At 44.8% G+C, this 20,381-nt stretch overlaps 1 pseudogene; it reads left to right on the top strand.

Annotated features, from left to right (window-relative positions):
• Positions 1 to 18,636: 18,636 nt before the first annotated feature.
• The window catches only part of LOC128901908 (oncostatin-M-specific receptor subunit beta-like), a 38,853-nt pseudogene continuing 37,108 nt past the window's right edge, over positions 18,637 to 20,381 (top strand).

Raw genomic sequence — 20,381 nt, forward strand, 5'->3', positions numbered from 1 at the left:
CCTTCTCCACATCCTCCGTCACCATGGCTCCTGTCTCATTCAACAGTGGGCCCACAACTTCTCTGGTCTTCCTTTTGCCTCCAATATACTTGTAGAAGCCCTTCCTGTTGAGCTTGACATCCCTTGCCAGGTTTGATTCCAAGGAGGCCTTGGCTTTCCTTGTTTCATCCCTGCACGCTCTGGCAGCATTCTTGTAATCCTCCCAAGGGGTCAGTCCCTTCTTCCACTTACTGTAAACTTAATTCTTCCACTTGAGCTTTTTCAGAAGCTCCCTGCTCAACCATGCACGTCTCCTGCGTCCCTTGCCTGATCTCTTTCTCTTAGGGATGCACCGATCCTGAGCTTGGAGAAAGTGGTCTTTGAATACCAACCAGCTTTCTTGAGCCCCTTTGCCTTCCAGAGCCCTAGCCCATGGGATCTCTCCAAGCACTTTCTTGAAGAGGTCAAAGTTAGCCCTCCTGTAGTCCAAGGTTGTAATTTTACTTCTTGTTGTTTTGTGCATAGTACCCATGATCCTGAACTCTATCATTTCATGAGCACTTCAAGAAGGCCAAGTGCCAGGTCCTGCACTTGGGCCACAACAACCCCATGCATCGCTACAGGCCTGGGGAAGTGTGGCTGGAGAGCTGCCTGGCAGAAAAGGACCTGGGGGTTCTAATTGACAAGCGGCTGAACATGAGTCAGCAGTGTGCCCAGGTGGCCAAGAAAGCCAATGCCATCCTGGCTTGTATTAGAAATAGTGTGACCAGCAGAAGGAGGGAGGTGATTGTCCCCCTGTACTCAGCACTGCTGAGGCCACACCTTGAGTATTGCGTCCAGTTCTGGGCACCTCAATACGAGAGAGATATCGAGGCGCTGGAGCGAGTGCAGAGGAGGGCAACGAAGCTGGTGAAGGGCCTGCAGAATAAATCGTATGAGGAGCGATTGAAGGAGCTGGGACTGTTTAGTTTGAGGAAGAGGAGGCTGAGGGAAGACCTCATCGCTCTCTACAACTACTTGAAAGGCCATTGTAGAGAGGTTGGTGCTGGTCTCTTCTCATAGGTAATTAGTGATGGAACAAGAGGGAATGGGTTCAAGCTGCAACAGGGTAGGTTTAGGCTGGACATTAGGAAAAAGTTCTTCACAGAAAGAGTGGTTAGGCACTGGAGTAGGCTGCCCAGGGAGGTGCTGGAGTCACCATCCCTGAATGTGTTTAAGACTCGTTTAGATGTGGTGTTAGGGGATATGGTGTAGGGGAGAACTTCGTAGAGTGGAGTTGACGGTTGGACTCGATGATCCCAAGGGTCTTTTCCAACCTAAATGATTCTATGACTCTAAGAGAGGAAAGCTCACCATCAATGCAATAGGCAATGCAATAATGACACTTGGAATTAGAATTGGCCAGAGAAGGAGCAGAAAAGAGGATTGGGAAATTCAGAAGATACACAGGGGTTTCTTTTAATGGTGCACCCTGAAAAAGGAAGGGGTTTCTGACAAATGGCTGGAGTTTCTTTCAGGTATATTGGTTTCCTTTCCTTGGGAGTCTTATTTTGCACCCATGAGTTTCACTGAGAGACTAGCCAGGTCCCTTACTTTAGGTTTGTTTATTTGTGCTGGGCCCATCTGTCTTCAGCACTGGAGAAGGAAAACACAAGAATGGCAAGGGTCTAGAGCTTTAGATCAGCCACGTATTTGCATATGCAAAATAAGAACCCCTCAGAGGCTTGGTACATGGTGCTTCAGGGAACAGGATGATGAAGGTACAGGTAAGGCTGACCAAAAACTGAGCAGCTAAGATTACATACTGGAGAGGAACAACTTCCCTAGTCTTCATTTTCTCTCTGACATATTTATAGTTTTTCTTGTCCTTGATGTCCCTGGACAGATTTAATTCTAGCTGAGCTTTAGCTTGCTGTCGTGGTTTTGGCCAAATTGGCCAATGACCAGCGACAGATGCTCTCCCCCCACCTCTTGCACACAGAGAGGAGGAGGAGAGGTAAAGAGATTTTGAGGGAGAAGTAAAATTACTGAACAGAAAATTGGTTCGGTTTTACCTCAAACCAGGACATTCCACCCCTTATTCCATACCATTTGTGTCATGCTCAGATCACTAATACTTTTATCTATCAAATCTAATATATATATATATATATATAGGAATAGATATATGCAGGTTACTCAGTTATTATTTATATACAAAAGTTTAAGTCCATTTAGTTCATAACTGTAGGATTTCATCTATCATAGCAGATTCTCAGGGTATGAGAGATGGTGTGAAATTCATTGTGGTTCATGCCCATGGGTAGCATATCCATCTCAAAGAGTTTTGTTGGACGCCACTTGATGAAGCTGGCTCAGAAGGAGTTTCATCACTACTATGTTATCCTGAAAAACACTTACTGAACACTGTTCGTATCCTATAACAATTAACATCATAGAGCTCAGAATTAAGTATTCTCACCCAGGGTCAAATTTCCTTGAGGTACACATTGAACTTCTCCATTCTTCAGCATCACCCACCAAGTACATCCAGGTCCTTGAGCAAAAAAAGTCCCACAAATGGGTTTGCCTTTGCCTGAGGCAGGAAAAACCCAAACAGTTTTCCCCAGCATGTTCCTCTCATGCACCACAGGGACTTTATCCCCTTCTACAGTATGTAAAAGGTCTGATTGAGCAGGACCAGCTCCATTGATGGATTCCCTGGTGTTAACTAACGAGGTAGCTTGTGCTAAAAGCTTGTCCCAATTTTTAAAGGATCCACCACCCATTGCCTTCAGGGTAGTTTTTAACAATCCATTGTATCGCTCCAATTTCCCAGAAGCTGGTGCACGATAGGGGATATGATATACCCACTCAATGCCATGTAATTTTGCCCAATTACTTATAAGACTGTTTTTGAAATTAGTCCCATTGTCTGATTCAATTCTTTCTGGAGTACCATGTCACCACAAGACTTGCTTTTCAAGGCCCAGGATGGTATTACGGGCAGTAGAATGGGGTATGGCGTAGGTTTCTAACCATCCAGTGATTGCTTCCACCACTGTAAGCAGATAGCACTTACCCTGGTGGGTTTGAGGGAGTGTGATGTAGTCAATTTGCCAAGCCTCCCCAAATTTATATTTCAACCATCATCCCCCATACCACAAAGGCTTTAACCTTTTAGCTTGCTTGATTTCGGCGCATGTTTCACAATTGTGTATAACCTTCACAATAGCATCCATGGTTAAATCTACCCCTCAGTCACGGGCCCATTTCTATGTTGCATCCCTTCCTTGATGACCTGAAGTATCATGGGCCCACCAAGCTAAAAACAGTTCACCTTTATGTTCCCAGTCCAAATCTGTCTGGGAAATCTTAGCAGCCTGATCCACTTGCTGATTGTTTCGATGTTCCTCAGTGGCCCGACTCATGGGTACGTGGGCATCTACATGGCATACCTTCATGACTAGTTTCCCTAGCAGGTCAGCAATATCTTGCCATAGATCAGCAGCCCAGATGGGTTTACCTCTGCGCTGCCAGTTGCTCTGCTTCCACTGCTTTAACCACCCCCACAGAGCATTGGCCACCATCCATGAGTCAGTATAGAGTATTGGCCACTTTTCTCCTTCGGCAATGTCTAAGGCCAGCTGGATGGCTTTTACCTCTGCAAATTGACTCGATTCACCTTCTCATTCAGCGGCTTCTGCGACTTGTCGTATAGGACTCCACACAGCAGCTTTCTACCGCCAATGTTTTCCTACAATATGACAAGATCCATCAGTGAACAGAGCATACTGTTTCTCATTATCTGAGAGTTCGTTATATGGTGGGGCTTCCTCAGCATGAGTCACCACCTCCCCTGGTGGTGGCATTCTATGATTTCTGGACAATTTGGGTTTCCTATTCGAGCTCGCTGTGTGATTGAGGCAACCCATTTACTCCAGGTAGCATCGGTGGCATGATGAGTAGAAGGTACTTTACCAGGAGGAGGTGCGCTTCAGTACCAATTACCTCTGAAGCAGCTCTCACTCCTTGATATGCTGCCAAGATTTCTTTCTCAGTTGGGGTATAGTTGGCCTCGGAGCCTTTATAGCCTCGACTCCAGAATCCTAGGGGTCGACCTCAAGTCTCCCCTGGTGCTTTCTGCCAGAGGCTCCAGGTAGGGCCATTGTCCCCAGCTGTGGCGTAGAGCACATTTTTAATGTCACATCCTGTTCGGACTGGTCCAAGGGCTACTGCATGCACGATCTCTTGTTTAATTTGCTCAAAGGCCTGTCATTGCTCAGGACCCCACATAAACTCATTTTTCTTTCAAGTATCTTCATAGAGAGGTTTCACAATCTGACTATAACCTGGAATGTGCATTCTCCAGAAACCCACAACACCTAAGAAGGCTTGTGTTTCCTTTTTGTTAGGAGGTGGGGACATAGCTGTTATTTTCTTAATCACATCCATTGGGATCTGGCGACGCCCATCTTGCCACTTAATTCCCAAGAACAGGATGTCTTGTGCAGGTCCCTTGACCTTACCTCTTTTTTACAGCAAAACCTGCTTTCAGAAGAATCTTGATTATTTTCTTACCTTTCTTGAAAACTTCTGCTGCTGTATTACCCCACACAATGATGTCATCAATGTATTGCAGGTTTTCAGCCGATGAATCAGGTTCTGGATGGGAATCAGAGAGTCTCAGTCAGTGCAATACTGTCGCCAATGCACTGTGGCAGTAGCAATTGGCACCTGCTGTTCTTTGACCTTCAGCAGTCCCACCACAGAAGGGTCATCTGAAAGGCCAGGTAAGGTAGGCAGCTGTGTAATGTCCTCAGTCTCTACAGCTGCTATACCAAAAGCCCACTGATACCCTTTTGGGTCTTTGAAATACCCTCTCTTGAGGTTGTCTATGCCAAGGATGCGCGGAGCACCTGGGCCAGTCACAATGGGGTGCTTCTCCCATTTCTTCCCATTCAGGCTCACTTCAGCCTCTAATACAGTCAGTTCTTGAGACCCGCCTGTCACACCAGAAATAGTGACAGATTCTGTCCCTTTATGATTCGATGGCAATAGGGTACGCTGTGCACCAGTGTCCACCAGGGCTTTATACTTTTGTGGCTCTAATGTGCCAGGCCATCGAATCCACACAGTCCAATACACTCTGTTATCCCTCTCCTCCTCCTGGATGGAGGCAGGGCCTCCCTAATCTTGAGAACAACATCTACAATTAGCAGTTGAGTTCCTACAAGGACCGGAGCATCGCTTACCATGGACTGGAGCAGCCCTCCTCCTGAAGAAATTCTTCCTTCCATCTGCTTTACCTTGCAACTCAAGCACTCAAGCCTGCAGGGCTGGAGTAGGTTTTTTATCCCACTTACTCATGCCCTCTCCATAGTTGCAGAGGCAAAGCCACAGGAAATCTCGGAGTGGATCCTGTTTCCCTTGAGTTGATCTTGTAGGACGGAGTTTTTTCTTAATGACTGCAACCTGGGTCTGTTGAGGGGAAGAGTGGGATTCTTTCCCCTTCCCAGACAGTTTTTCAAGCAGCTCATGCAAAAGTTTATCATTTTTCTCATTTTGCTCAGCTATTGTCTTAGTCATTTTCTCCACTGTCTCAGCAATGGTCTTCGTTTGATCAGCCATTTTTTCCACGGCTGCTACAGTAAGGGGTCGAGAGAGACTGTCTTCACACTATTGCACCTTGTTAGCCACCTCATTTACAGTTGGTGTATCAGTATCAGATCCTCCCCAGACCATTGTTGACAATGCATGGGAATAATTTGATGGTGCACTCTGCACAAACTTCCTCAACAAAGATCATTGGCATGGCATTTCATCAGGGTCTATAATCACTTCCCAGTCACCATAAATCACCTCTCGCACAGCCAGTTCCCTCAGGTACTTAATACCTTTCTCCATGCTGGTCCATTTGCTTGGATGGCATTTGATATCATCTTTAAAGGGATACCTGCCCTTCACAGCTGATAGCAGTCGCCTCCAGAGACTGAGAGTGTGTGTCTTTCTCCCAGTCGCTTTATCAGTCCCTCCATCTTTGGACAGGTTTCCCAACTGCTTAGCTTCTCTGCCATCTAAATCTATGGTATCAGCTCCATTGTCCCAACATCGGAGCAACCAGGAGTCAAGTGTCTCCCCTTCATGATGACTGAAGTCCTTCCTTATATTTTGCAAATCCTTCACAGAGAAGGATTTAATGATTATCTCTGCATCTGAGTCCTCATCCTGTGTTAATGCTGGCTGAGGAGGACCCTCTCCTGGATCTGCTTTAGCAGGACCTTTTCCTTTATCTGCTTGAGAAGGACCCTCTCCTGGATATTCCTCAGAGGAGCCCCTCTCCCATGCTATCTGGCTTGGGCTGGTCTTTGTCGTCAGAGGCAGGGGAACGAGCTGACGACTTCTGTTTCCTGGTCACCGGGGCAACTTGTGCCGGTTCTGCTGGAGTTTGGGTAGCAGCAGCGCTCGTTGTCGGAGCAGCCGGAGCAGTGACCATGCTCCTCGATGGAGCCGGAGAAGCCGGTGCCGCTGCGGGCGGGGGAGGGGCTGGCGATAGAGGCGCGGGGGGGGGGCAGGCGACAGAGTGACTTTGACCGCAGGCTGCTGAGTGACTGCTGCCGGCATGGGATGGGCCGGGCCGGGGCCGGGGCCGGTGCTGTGGCTTTTGCCGCTGTCGGAGCCGGAACCGGAACCGTAGCTTTCGCCAGGGCCGGTGGGCGGTGTTGCGTGAAACGGGGCCAAGCGGTTTTGGCAGAAGATAAACCCCCTTGCGTTCTAACACTCCTCACCGAGGTGGGAGGCTAGGTGCGGCTAGGTTTAAATTCTGAGTGATGCCCAATTCAGCACTATCAGTCCAATCGCGTTTAATATGTATTAAACTACTACGATTTGGATACACTAATAGTGGACTGCACCTTCAGTCTAGTCGTGCTCCTGAACTAGCACGGCCTCTCTGTAGTTTTGGTCGCGTTCAGTGAGAAAGCGAAACGACTAGCTACTGAAACAGTGCAGTTTATTTAAACAACAGATATACAGGTTCTTTAGGATTGCCGGTGATAACTACACTGTCTGCAAAGCACGTGCAAATAAAGATATTGCTAAGTATACAAACGCGCGACAAAATTATAAACGATACAGCCTGGCTATAATGTAGGGTAGAGATTCTCTAGAGAAATTTCTAAGTCCCCGAGAAAGCGCTCGGTGTAATCGAAGTCTTACCCAAAGGCGTCCCTATGGGGGGGAAGAGAGGCTCAGCCCGTCGACTGATCCCAGAAATCAGCGGTGGAATTCTTCGCGATGGTGTCTTCCCTGACATCCCCCCTCTCTTGGGCTATTTTTATATTATTTTTTTATCTTCAAAGTGGAGTTTGAGTGACTTTAGTCATACGTACTTTTATTATGATTAATGTATTCAAGGAGGAGTGTTCACACCTCGGGGGCGGATAGCCTCCGGGATGGAGGTGTGTTTTGGTACATTGTGGTGAGCAAAGTTCGCACAAAAGGACAGCATTTCATCAACATTTGACGAAATGTTGGCTCGGGTAGCGTGTAGGCCGCTTATCAGTTCCGTAGTACCATCTCGTCCCCATATCTGCTATTCGTCACAAGGGAAGGCCACGGAACAAGCGTGTTCCGTTCCATCCCTCGTGTAGTTTCGCAAACAACCTTGTACAGGGAATCACAGATGTTGCATTCTTCGTGTGCTAGCTGCGGCTGTATTCTACCTCAGAAGCCTCTTGATTTTATGACTTTCCTTAATGTGTGAACAATGCTGTATTTTTGTATTCTTGGCCAATTTAGTAATTATTCCACAGGCGGCAACCGATGTCGCTCAGGCTGGTGTCGGGGCCGGTGGCATTGTTTGTGTCTATGTTGTGGCTTGGGCAGTAATTTTAGTTGTTTGTGTTTCTGCTGTGGCTTTCGGTGGGGGGGGTTTGTAACGGGTTCTTTTTTAAAGATTCCAACGTGCAAACCAGAGTTCACACAAAGAAAAAAAGTTAACTCAGCTTTATTGTGAAGCCTTGCTAAGCAGTTCCCAAATGTCCCAAAAGTTACTTAAGAGAGTCTTACCAAACCAGAGACTATAATAGCACCGCTAAGCAGCAGGATAACGAGGAGCCACATTGGTATGGCAGAGGGAGGTAGGCACAGCGCCTTCAGGGCATCCCCTGTATCTTCAAAGTGCGCTCATGTCTCTCTCTCTGCCCCGAGACAGCCTCCTTATATCCTGCACCGGATTGAGTGGAAAAGTACAGGTTAGAGTCACTGCATGCATGGCCAGCGCATGCAGCGAGCCCCACCAGACTCATGATCCGGCTTTGATAACAGCAGCTTTCCAATATGCGGCCACATTGTTGCACTCCCTTCTTGTTATCTTCTTCTTTGAAGGTCAGGTTCTCATGGATACGCACATAGTTTTTGCAGCAACAGTACTGAGTTCCTTTTTCTCGGCACGTACACTGGGTTTGGTTCAACTAGTAATTTTCCATCATGTCTCACTCGGACCATCCTCTATTATCCCTTACACATGCCACCCCGTGGTCCATAGTTTGGACACGATGATATTCTACAACTCGTACAAGAGTACGATGCAAAGCGGCATCTACAACTGATCGTATAATGCTTATTAAACACGGCAAACAGCATACTAAACATAACAGACAAATTCCTTCCACACAGGCAATGAGTATAATTTGCTTCAACCAACCCCATCCCCAAGTCCATCCAGCAAAGAGATTTCACCCAGTGGTCTCCACAAGTTGCTGGTTCAGTCGGTGCAGTTCCTGCAGCTGGGCATGGATGGATTTGGAGTGGTCACTTAGATTCATACAACACAGTCCTTTAAAATCTTGACAACCATGTCCGTGAGCTAAAAGTAAAAAAAAATCAGTAGCAGCTCTATTTTGTAGCGTCGCATGTCGAATACTATCCACATCTAGCAATAACTCAGAAATAGCTGTACTAGTAGCATTACTAAACTTGGCTAACCAGCATCCAAGTTTATTCAGGATTGTCAACACTTATGCACTGGCACCTCCCAGGGCTAAAAAGGATGCGGCTATGGTCCTGGCAGGTCCCCAGAATTCAGTTTGGTCATTGCACTTTGGGGGAAATGCACGTACATTGCGTTGATGCCAGTGTAATGTTTGGTTCTGTTGTAACCATAAAGCTACAGTGACACTGGGATTAAAAATAGTCAGTCGGCCTAATGTACATGGTCCTCCTTTAATTGCTTTGGGAGTTCCAGCCTATGCCCGGTACCCACAGATCAAAAACAGTCCTGGTGAGGGAGTCATATCTGTCGAGTAACTCTTCGTGATATTCGGACTAGTAGTATTACACCATCGTGTGTTATTCTGGTACCATGGGGTGGTGGCATTGACCCACCAGGAGACTGCGGTGTTGGTTGATCATGCTTGCATCCAACTGGAGGCTGGGGCTGACGACGGTGCCCTTGATCGTTGTGTTGAATTCACTAGTTAGTGGCACTCCCACTAGGCACGTCGTGAACGGATTTTGGAGTGTGGCTGTGCTAAGACACAGCGTATCTTGTTCCGTCACATTAGCCAGAGTTACCCAGATGTTTTGATCACGGGGGTAGTGTGTTTGCAGATACCTATTCAAGGGTATAAACAGTAGAAATGGTTAGAGTTGTGTCGTGTGTCCCCCCCCCCAGCCTTCTAATCTCTGCGCCGTAATTGCTGAGCAGGCACATGTAGCCACTGTGCTTCTCCTGGTACTGCTATCATAACTGCCTATGTGTCATCGTCTGCCACTACTGCAGCTGCAATGGGCCCCACTTCTCCTGGGGCTTGATACCAGATGTGTGCACCTGTAAACATCTTTGATATAGGGGGGCTGGTAATGCAAAGTGGGGGAATTACCCAAAAGTAAATATAGGCCCATGGCCCTGTGCTCAATGGGCACCGCGGCGCAAGAGAGAGAGTCCTTGTTAGCAAGAGCATGTGCGGACTCCCTATTCTTGCTGGTATTTAAAGGGTTCAAACAGGCATAATTTTCCCACTGTGCTTTGATCTTCTTCCACAACAGGCCAGGATTCTCAAGCGGCTAGATAAGGTGTCCCTGAGCCCATCACAGACTTATGTCATCTAAGTGTAAGTGTTTTCCTTGCAAGCACCTGAGACTAAATAACAATTAATGTGATATATGTGTTTTCCAGCACCCAGGTGCGAGTCCCTTGAGCATATTTACAGTCCTCCTCGATGATCTTCTGTTGCTTTCCCATATTCCACCTCCTCGTTCAAGAGACCGCTTCTGCTGGGGTTCATTTAGTTTCACGGGGTATAACACAGAGTAATTTACCAAGGCATGCAATAAACATATATAGATGGAAAAAGGAAAAAAAAACCCAAACATATCTCTACAATACTGCATTGAATCAGGTGTCCTATTTCTCTTTTTCTGCCGCTTTCTCATAGCGCGTACAGCATACTTTTGTGCTAACGCGGCACATTTCCCTTTTAATTGTTCCTGACATTTTTCCTTATCACTTGCAGCTGACATAAAAGTCTGCCTTTGCAACAAGAGCTCACCCTTAAGTTTCTCATTTTCCTGCAGAGCATCCTATAAATTTTGGCTCAACTCCTTTTCCCGATCAACCTGATAGGCAAACAACAAACAACCAGCCATATGCCCTGCATGGGCGAGCTGTTCCCGAGAGCGTAAGCATGTCGGATGGTGAAAACCCCCCCAATATTTCAGGACTTCCATCGGTTCTACGGCCCCCCAGGGTTCTGGCCCCACACGAGTGCACGTTTCCCACTTATCCCACAAGGTACACCATGGCTCCACGGTCCACCCTGGTCTATCTACCTGGGACGCGCTCGCCTCCTCCTTGTCCTTACATCTAAACATTGTGTATATACAAACTCTTCGCTTGATGGAGTGTCAGCCCTAGTCGCGTACGAGAACAGTACCACACCGGGCAGAACACCTGCTCAAGTGGAGTCACCTAACGACACTGCACACAACAAAAAGCAAACAGTAGCACACATGCTGATCAGCAGGTATAAGCTGGCGCCCACACACACTTACACAGCAGACATACAAAACACCACTTCTACCTCGGGGAGACAATGCTCCGACCATGGGCGGTTCCAACCCCTCCCATACAGGGACGGCGCAATCTTGGGGCAGCTATGCTCTCTACTGACCAAGCCCCATCCACTATTCACTGGTTTGGGGACAGCGCCATCTTGGCGCGGCTGTGCACTCCACTGAGCAAGCACCGTCCATATCTCTACTGTAATATTTTTGCAACACAAGCTGTGTGATTTCTGTTTAAAGCATAGTGTGACTTTGTTTTCTGGACCTGTGGCCCTTCCTACTGTATTTCTTTTTAAAGTGGGAAATGTTAGCTTTAGGATTTTCATTTTTTTTAACATTGCATAGTTATTTGCTGTCATCCAGTTAGCTATTTCCATATTACCACAGCTAAAGAAACATAATTATCTCACAAAAATGATGTTAAATAATGACTTGTTTGACAATACAAGTAGTATTCGAAGCTTAAGATGTCAGTATTTTACCTGTTAGCATAAACCAATCATCATATACAGTTTAAAATGCAGCTCTTTAACCCGTATTGTATGACATTCTATAATTCCATTTTTTCTTCCATTCTATCCATTATAATGTAAATGTACATCGAGGAATATAGTTTTCAGTCCTACTTAGTTAAAATACTTTACATTTGAAGTTAAAAGTATGTAACTGGTTTGTATTATTGGAATCCCACCCTCGTCGCCAATTATGTAACGGGTTCTTTTTTAAAGATTCCAACATACAAACCAGAATTCACACAAAGAAAAAGAGTTAACTCAGCTTTATTGCGAAGCCTTGCTAAGCAGTTCCCAAATGTCCCAAAAGTTACTTAAGAGAGTCTTACCAAACCAGAGACCGTAGTAGCACTGCTGAGCAGCAGGATGACGAGGAGCCACCCAAATCGTAGGCTTAGACCTGCTCCTGATTTTTTTCCCCAGTCCATGGCTTCAGTGTGAGAACTTTTGTCTTCCAAGAAAATTTCCTCTCCTTTGGATCTGACAAAAATCTTTTGGGAACTAAATGCATAGGTATATTATAGCTTATTATGAGTCATCTGCTGATTGAACTATGGAAGAATATGTTAAAACTTAGTAAAACTGGAAAATTGTTCTAACTCATTTAAAGCTGCTATTTGTGAGAAAGAACATAAAGCAGAGAAGGGCTTATTTTTCTGAAACCAGGGGTCAATAATATAAGATGATCACTGTTAAGAGTCACAACTTACTGCTGATCAGCCAATTTCGTAGTATTTTTTCTCGGAGTTTGCTGCATCACTGCAGATGAACTCTATGCAGTTCAGAAGATTTTGACCACTTTTATACATGGGCTGGGTTTTTTAACACCCCATGAGTAGATCTAAGTCTGAAACTGAGGACATATAGCTCCAAACAATTAAAATCGGTTTTTGGAGTATCCTTCCAACAAACTCTTGTTAACTTGCTAGAAGAAAGAAAGATTTTATTATTTATTTTTTTTTCAAATCCAAGAATGTAGTCTGTACTGTTACTCATAATAAACAAGACAAGGTAAATAAACAGGATATTTTGGATGTCACTGCCATGCAGGAATGTGTTTGCTTCTGTGTTTTTTTTCTGCAGAATGTGTACCAATAAAGAAACTCTGTGAGTCTGCTCATACCAAAGCATGTACAGTCTATATAACTTCCAAAGCAATGACTACATTCCTCAGTGCTATAACTGAGAAATTAAATTGTAAACTGATTGCAGAGTTTTCCTCAGAGTGGTGGTATTATGAAAGTGCAGGTGTTGCTGATGGAAAGCAGTACTGGAGAGCAGTTTAGTTGTCAGCGTGAGTCAGGGCTCTGGTACAGCTCATTGGAGCAGCACAGATCTACATGCTGAGAATCTGGTATGGTTGCTTTAAGTAGTACTGAAATATATGTTCTGTTGTAAAATGTATTCATTTTACATCACAGGTGATTAATATAATTTTTGAGCCATTTTTTTTCCTGCTTCTTATGGGCACTCATGCCGGGGGAGATTCACATTTGGAGTACCTTTTCATCTGTCTGTGTGACTACATGGTGCCCTGGTTAGTTTGAGCTGCAGTGCCATGTATTAATACAGCCCACTGAGTGCCCAAGTGGCATTAGTAGGTACATGCTGAGAGAAATTTGTAAGATATCCTCTCTTAAAGAACAGCAGAACATTTTATATTTTTTGCTGTTTGTCTGCATTTATGTAATTTGATATAAAAATGTTTACCAAATTACGGAGCATTTTGCTCTCATGATTTTTGAACTCCATTTTATATTTTAGGCTATCCTTTTTCTGTTGCTTTCATGGAGCTCTAATACTTTCAGATGTATTTTTTCATGTTTCTTGCATGTGCGCATTACAGTGGCCAAGCATTTTTGGGAAATCAGCAGCTATTTTTCCTACTCTTCCTGTCACTAATGGTAGTGCTGTCCTCAGATGCACCTCAGAACTAGATTGAGATAATATCTGCATAATTCCTTACTGGTCAGAGCAGATGCAGCGCAGCTAATCCAAACACAGAGGAGATATTTAACCCAGAGCATCAGACAAGGTGCACCTGCAGGCAGCAGCATGTGTGCAGACTGATATAATAGCAGGCACATATAAGTTTCTGAGAGTGAATCCATTTCTTGAGAAACAGGGCCTGACTCACAATTATGTTGCCAGCACCTCAGTCACTCCACCACTGCTAGTGCAGATTTGTAAGCAGTTGCTTAGCTTACTAGTTACTTAGTGTGAGATCACATGTATCTACACATTGCTGTGTTTTCAATACTTTGCCTTACTGGCCTTTGTTTGTAGGAGTTTCATAACGTCACACTTGAATAAATCAGGAAAGCCTCTTCATTGGATATGGGATTCGGACTTATTTATTGAACGCATATATAAAATATATGTTCCTTTTCTGTGTTAGATGAATATGGCCCATCCACCTAGTCATAGCCAGTAGCTAGTATCATCAAGTGATGTGTCATGATATATGTAATCACGGAATCACGGAATCACGGAATCACGGAATCTTCAGAGTTGGAAGGGACCTCTAGAGATCATCTAGTCCAACTCCCCTGCTAGAGCAGGGTTGCCTAAAGCACATCCCTCAGGGCTGCATCCAGGCGGGTCTTGAAAATCTCCAGAGAAGGGGACTCCACAACCTCCCTGGGCAGCCTGTTCCAGTGCTCTGTCACCCTCACCGTAAAGAAGTTTTTCCGTGTATTTGAACGGAACTTCCTATGTTCTAGCTTGTGCCCATTGCCCCTCGTCCTGTCACTGGGAACCATTGAAAAGAGCCTGGCTCCGTCCTCCTTAAACCCACCCTTTAGGTACTTGTAAACATTAATCAGGTCCCCCCTCAACCTTCTCTTCTCCAGGCTAAAGAGTCCCAGCTCTTTCAGCCTTTCCTCATAAGGGAGGTGCTCCAGTCCCATAATCATCTTGGTTGCCCTTCGCTGGACTCGCTCCAGTAGTTCCCTGTCCCTCTTGAACTGGGGAGCCCAAAACTGGACACAGTACTCCAGTTGTGGCCTCACCAGTGCAGAGTAGAGGGGAAGAATGACCTCCCTCGACCTACTGGCCACAGTCTTCCCTATGCAGCCCAGGATGCCATTGGCCTTCTTGGCGACAAGGGCACACTGCTGGCTCATGGATAATTTGCTGTCTACCAGGACCCCCAGGTCCTTCTCCTCAGAGCTGCTTCCCAGCATGTCTGCCCCTAACCTATACTGGTGTTTGGCATTCTTCCTTCCCAGGTGCAGGACCCTACACTTGCTTTTGTTGAACCTCATTAGGTTCTTCTCTGCCCAGCTCTCCAGCCTGTCCAGGTCACGCTGGATGGCAGCACGGCCCTCTGGAGTGTCGGCCACCCCTCCCAGCTTGGTATCATCAGCAAACTTGCTGAGGATACACTCTGTCCCCTCATCTAGGTCATTAATGAATATATTGAACAAAATTGGTCCAAGTATTGACCCCTGAGGGACACCACTCGTTACAGGCCTCCAACTGGACTCTGTGCCGCTGATCACAACCCTCTGAGTTCTGTCACTCAGCCAGCTCTCGATCCACCTCACTGTCACCTCGTCTAGCCCATACTTCCTCAGCTTCCTAATGAGGATGTTATGGGGGACAGTGTCAAAAGCCTTGCTAAGGTCAAGGTAGATGACATCTACGGCTACGTAATCACTATGAGATCCCAATTCATTCTACCTTTTACCCCCACAAATCAGTTTATTAACAGTCATGATCAAGTCATTGCAATTTATTAACATGCAATCAGTTTATAATTGCAGGTCATTAATTCAAAACTGAGTTCTTAACACAGCCCCTTACTAGCAAATATGTGTACAATATCTACTGAGCTAACAATGCTCAATTTGATAAACAGCAAATAACTTTCTCTTGCCAGGAGCCAGGGAGCCTTAATTCTTTTAATAACTCATAATTGCCTGCATACCATTTACCACATGCTCCCAAAGGAAATCCCATAAATTTAATAGAGGTGGCATTAGTCAGTTCCCGGACTTGATCTTTAAGATGTTGATATTTCTGTACTTTCTCAGCCACTGCATCAGCCAGAGATGTCAATTTATTTTCATACCTGACTAATATCTATTACAAAAGCCTGGTCTCCTTTGAGAAATACGAGGTCCGGTTTGTATAATTAATTTTGTTGATCCTTCAGCAGTGGCTTCTGGAATACTACCCAGTCTGTCTTTCTGGCTTCGTCCGCCAACAGTTCACATAATTGATTGTGTCTTTTATTCCTGGCATCTTGTGCTGCTGGACAGTATCCAATAATATGTGAACAAGTCTCATTTTCAGCCTGAAAACGCTGACAAGATTTGATCTGAGTCTCTTGTCTTCCTCTCGCCAGGAATTTTCTAGTGTGATAAACATTAGCTTGTAGTTGTAAAGCCATGACGAGCTTCCTCTGGGGAATGCCCCTATAATTTATGATCCAGCTGTTACTGATTTTATCCCTTTCAAAGTTGGCAATTCCATGGCCCTGGGACAGCAGCTTGGTCCAATTAACAAACTCTCATTTACGCCAGTTACAGGATCTTGGAAAGATGGTTTTTGGAGCAGGAATTTCCCATTCTGAGACCAGTTTCTCACCATCCAATTCCTTGGATATCACCATGACTGTTTTCAGATCCCAAATAGATGGCATTTTATCCTTTTCACCTCCAGCTACTATCCACAATCTTTCAAATTCTTTCTCAATACCCTTCTGTTTAACAACAACTCTTATTGTTTCGTCTGAAGACTGCGCAATTCTGTGTAGTCTTCAGGCCTGTACACTGGGGATCAAGCCCACAAGTCTGGTGATACCCAGACCTCCATCCCGAGTGCTGGAATACAGAATGGCATCACAAATACTTGGTGGTAAATGTAGCCATTCCTTGACAGCAGTTCATATTGCCAAATCAAGGGCTTCAAGGCTTTTATGTCGGTTTGATCTGATAAGTGGATCAATCGCGGAATGGTGTATCCTTTCAAGATGTCAACCTTCTGAAATGGCTTCAATGCAGCCTTCCCAATTCGTTGTAACCATCCATCAACTTTCTCTAGCAGTTCTGGTTTTGATATTCCAGTCCATGGGTCGATATGTAGACCCAGGTACTCTTTAGAACTACCAGATTCAATCATATTGAGGGGGCTGTAAAAGCCACAGCACTTTTCCCCTTGTATCTTGAGGCCAGTTAGTTCACAAAAAACCTTCAAAACTTCTATGTTCCTTCCCATGATTTACTCAACAGTACCAAGTCATCTGCAAAAGCCATAGTTGTTATACTTTTCAAACAGTGTTGGAATCCACTCCCTTCTTCCTCCAACTTATACAGCAGGGGGGTCCACAGATAAGTTAAATAAAATCAGAGACAAAGGATCACCCTATTTTACATCAGTCTGAATCCCAATGGGATCCAACTGTTCATTTTTCAGGTCAATATGAGTACTGATGTTATGATACAAATCTGTAATTAGGGCGATAATATGATTGTCCATGCCCTTCTGTTTAAGAGCCATAATGATGTGAGACTGGCTCATGGTATCAAAAGCTTTTGCTAAATCCACAAAGACTACCCCCAGGGATCAATGTTCCCTCTTTGCATTTCAAATTAGGAGCTGTAATAATTTCAAATTTTCGGAACATCCTGATGTCCTTATAAACCCCCTTTGGCGCTGGTTAATAGGACACGCCTTTGTCAATCTTGCTGCTGAAATCCTTGAGAACAATCTTAAAGTGGTTGATCCGATTTTAATTGGTCGCCAATTATTGATGTCATTCTGGTGCTCTGGTAAAGCAGATTTTGATATTAACACAGTCCAACATTGTCTCACCATGTCTGGTATAATTCCAGATACTAACCATAGATTGAAAAGTTCCATTAACTGTGTGTAATGAGGATCTATCTTAATAAGATCTCTCAAACTTAGCCCATCTGGTCCTGGTGCTGTGTTCTTACTCATCTCTTTGATGTTTTTAGAGATTTCTTTTGCTGTGATCATGACTTCGAATGCCAAGTTGTCTGCCTGGCCAATAGTTCTGAAAGCACCCAGGCCCTTGAATGTTCTCGGTGATTCCCATCTAGAACTGACCACTTTGTGCACCTTGTCCAGTGGGATACCACACCTTGGGAATTCCACATCATCCAGGATAATACCAGCAAGTTTCCCTCTATCCAGGTAAAACATCACTGGAATTGTAGGAATTGCCCTCCACTTCACAGCCCTCTTCTTCATCCACTCGGTTGGATCTACTTGGTTTGGAAGGACAAGCCCTTCGGGCCACTTGGAGCTTCCGACCTTGGCTTGCTTTCAGCTTGGTGGACTTCTTAAACAGGCATGAATAGTAGTCCTTGACTTCAGTTCCCTGAAGAATGGGCAGTTTTTCAGATGTCAACCAATCAGAAATCACTCTTCAATAATGGGACCTCAGTCCTCCTCCTGCATGCAAGCCAGTGTCCACAAGATGTTCCCCTTCTTTTACTAGATGTCATCTCCATTCTTGATCTTTTTCCTTTCTCTTTACAGGACTTCTATTATGAAGTCCTCTTCTCTTATCACTTATCTGTTTAGCTATTTTAGACAGAATATGTTCCACAATCAGCTTTTTGATGTTCTTACGCCCCTCATACTGTTTGTCCAACTTCTGCAACAATTCCACCTCCTCCTCCAACCAGCACTGCTGGTGTATCCCTCTCACAGTACCTGCCTTGGGGCAGGAGGCAGTAATCTGCTCAAGTTTCCTGGTAACTGGGTGAGCCAAGCGTTTATGTTGACCTGGGCCGATTTTTGTTTCAAATACTCTCTCACATTCCCCACAGGCCCAGCCCTCCACTGGGGAAGTTCCATAGCCCCCTTACACTTTGGAACGTAGAAGGCAATACTATGATGTTTCACGTTCATTCTCCCACATCGGGCACACTGAAACAAGATCTTTTTCTTTCCATGAGCTCTCTTCAGATGTTTAATCAGACCCAACATCTTTCTTATCTGGTTCCCACAACACAGACGTGGTAGATTTTTGTCCAGGACCTTCACCACCCGTGTGCCCTCGGTTGGCAGGCCAACACTGGAACCCAGGATAGGCAGTGATGACAATGGAGAAAGTTGAGCCATGGCTCCTGGGGTTGAGGCTTCTCCCTCCTTTTCACTCTCAGCCTCTCCTGGGTGGGAGCTGATGGTACTACCCGTGAGACTTGGAGAAGCGGGTACCTCATACACTTCTAGCAACATGTCTAGTTTATCATTCCAGGCAGAAGGATGGTATCGCTTTAAACAACCATTCTTCAAGTTAAACTTCAACCCTCTCGAATTCACTCATCCTTCCACCAGATTCTTGTGGTCCTTGATGGTATTAGTGACCATCTTGTCTCGCCAATCTGTAGGATTTGTTTGTGTGGCAATAGACATAAACACAACCCATATTGTCCGACCCATTATGCCAATCTGAATATTGGGGTGTACAATGCCTGACAGCACCCCTCGAAGCTGTCAGACTAAGCCCAACTATACCCATGGGCATAGGCTCTGGGCAATGATACACGATCAGTGCCAGGAATTTGTTTCACCTTTTGTAAATACTATTGAGTGAAGCTGATTGGGAGGAAGTAACTATAATTCCACCACACTGGGGAAGAGAGGTCATCTTGGTTACCCTGAAGGGCATCCAGCAGGACTGCAAGGACATGTGACCTCTGCAACTTAGCCCAGTTAGTAACTATGGTCCTGTCTTAAGAGTGTCATAGATGTCACACTCTGAGAATCAGGAGCAAAGCAGAAGCATCACAAATCTGGAGTCAGTGGAGTCTGTGGGAGACTGTGCTGCATAAGCAAAACAAGACTTTGTGATGTTGGTTTTATTTTTTCTAGTACAAAGCTAGATTTTAATTTGCTGGTGACCAATGGTAGTCCAATTCAGAAGAGACAGCATCAAATCAATAATCCATTTTGAACTCTTTAATCTCTAAGCGCTAACCAACTCTTTTTTGCTGGCAATAATAGCAATGCTTCAACCATTGTTTTAATTTGCAGACTATCTTCCTAAGCTAGTAGACTAAAAGATTTAGCTTTTCTTGCTCACACATTAAAACAGTGCAGTATATCAAGTGGTATGGGAATTTGGATTTGAGTAGAATTTGGCCTCCTTTCTTCACACAAGCTCTTGCACAAGTCAGCAGCCTTGGCTCTAGCATAGCCTGTCATCAGGTCAGATGCAGCCCTGGCCCAGACTGGGGGAGAGGAGAGGAAGTGCATAGCTATGGCTACATCATCTGATGCACGTGTTGCTTTTGTCTTGGGATCATAGCTTTCATTAGTATTAAAGAATCAGAGAGAGAGGAGCAAGTCAGCTCCTTATGTCATTTGAAATGAACTTCTGTGAATTATATGACAGTAAACAGGGAGCAGACCAATAATGTAATCAAATGATATCACAAAGAACAGCTTTTTCAGATTATAAAATCTTACTAGAACAGTTTGGTTTCCAGAGAATTTGGTTTAAATGAAATATGTAACTACTTTAGAAAAAAAATATTACAGTGGTTTTTGTAAAGAAACACTATTCTTGTTTGGAGCAGCAAGGGCTTTTAGTTATGGGAGAAATCATGGATACTAGAAACATCACAGGTTCGTATACTTGGATTGTGGCATGTAAATTGTCCATCTCCCTAACTTTATATAATGGGAGATAGGATGCAAGACTCTCAGTCTTGGAGGTTGCTTTTTTTTTAATTGAAATTGGATAGGGATCAGAAACACTATATCTTTGTCTCAAACTGATTTTGTATTACAGACCTGATTTAGAGCTCTCTGAAAGGTAGTGACTCTAGACTTCATCAGCTATTGGATCAGATTCTTGAG

Source organism: Rissa tridactyla, chromosome W (assembly GCF_028500815.1).
Source record: "Rissa tridactyla isolate bRisTri1 chromosome W, bRisTri1.patW.cur.20221130, whole genome shotgun sequence".
NCBI lineage: Eukaryota > Metazoa > Chordata > Aves > Charadriiformes > Laridae > Rissa > Rissa tridactyla.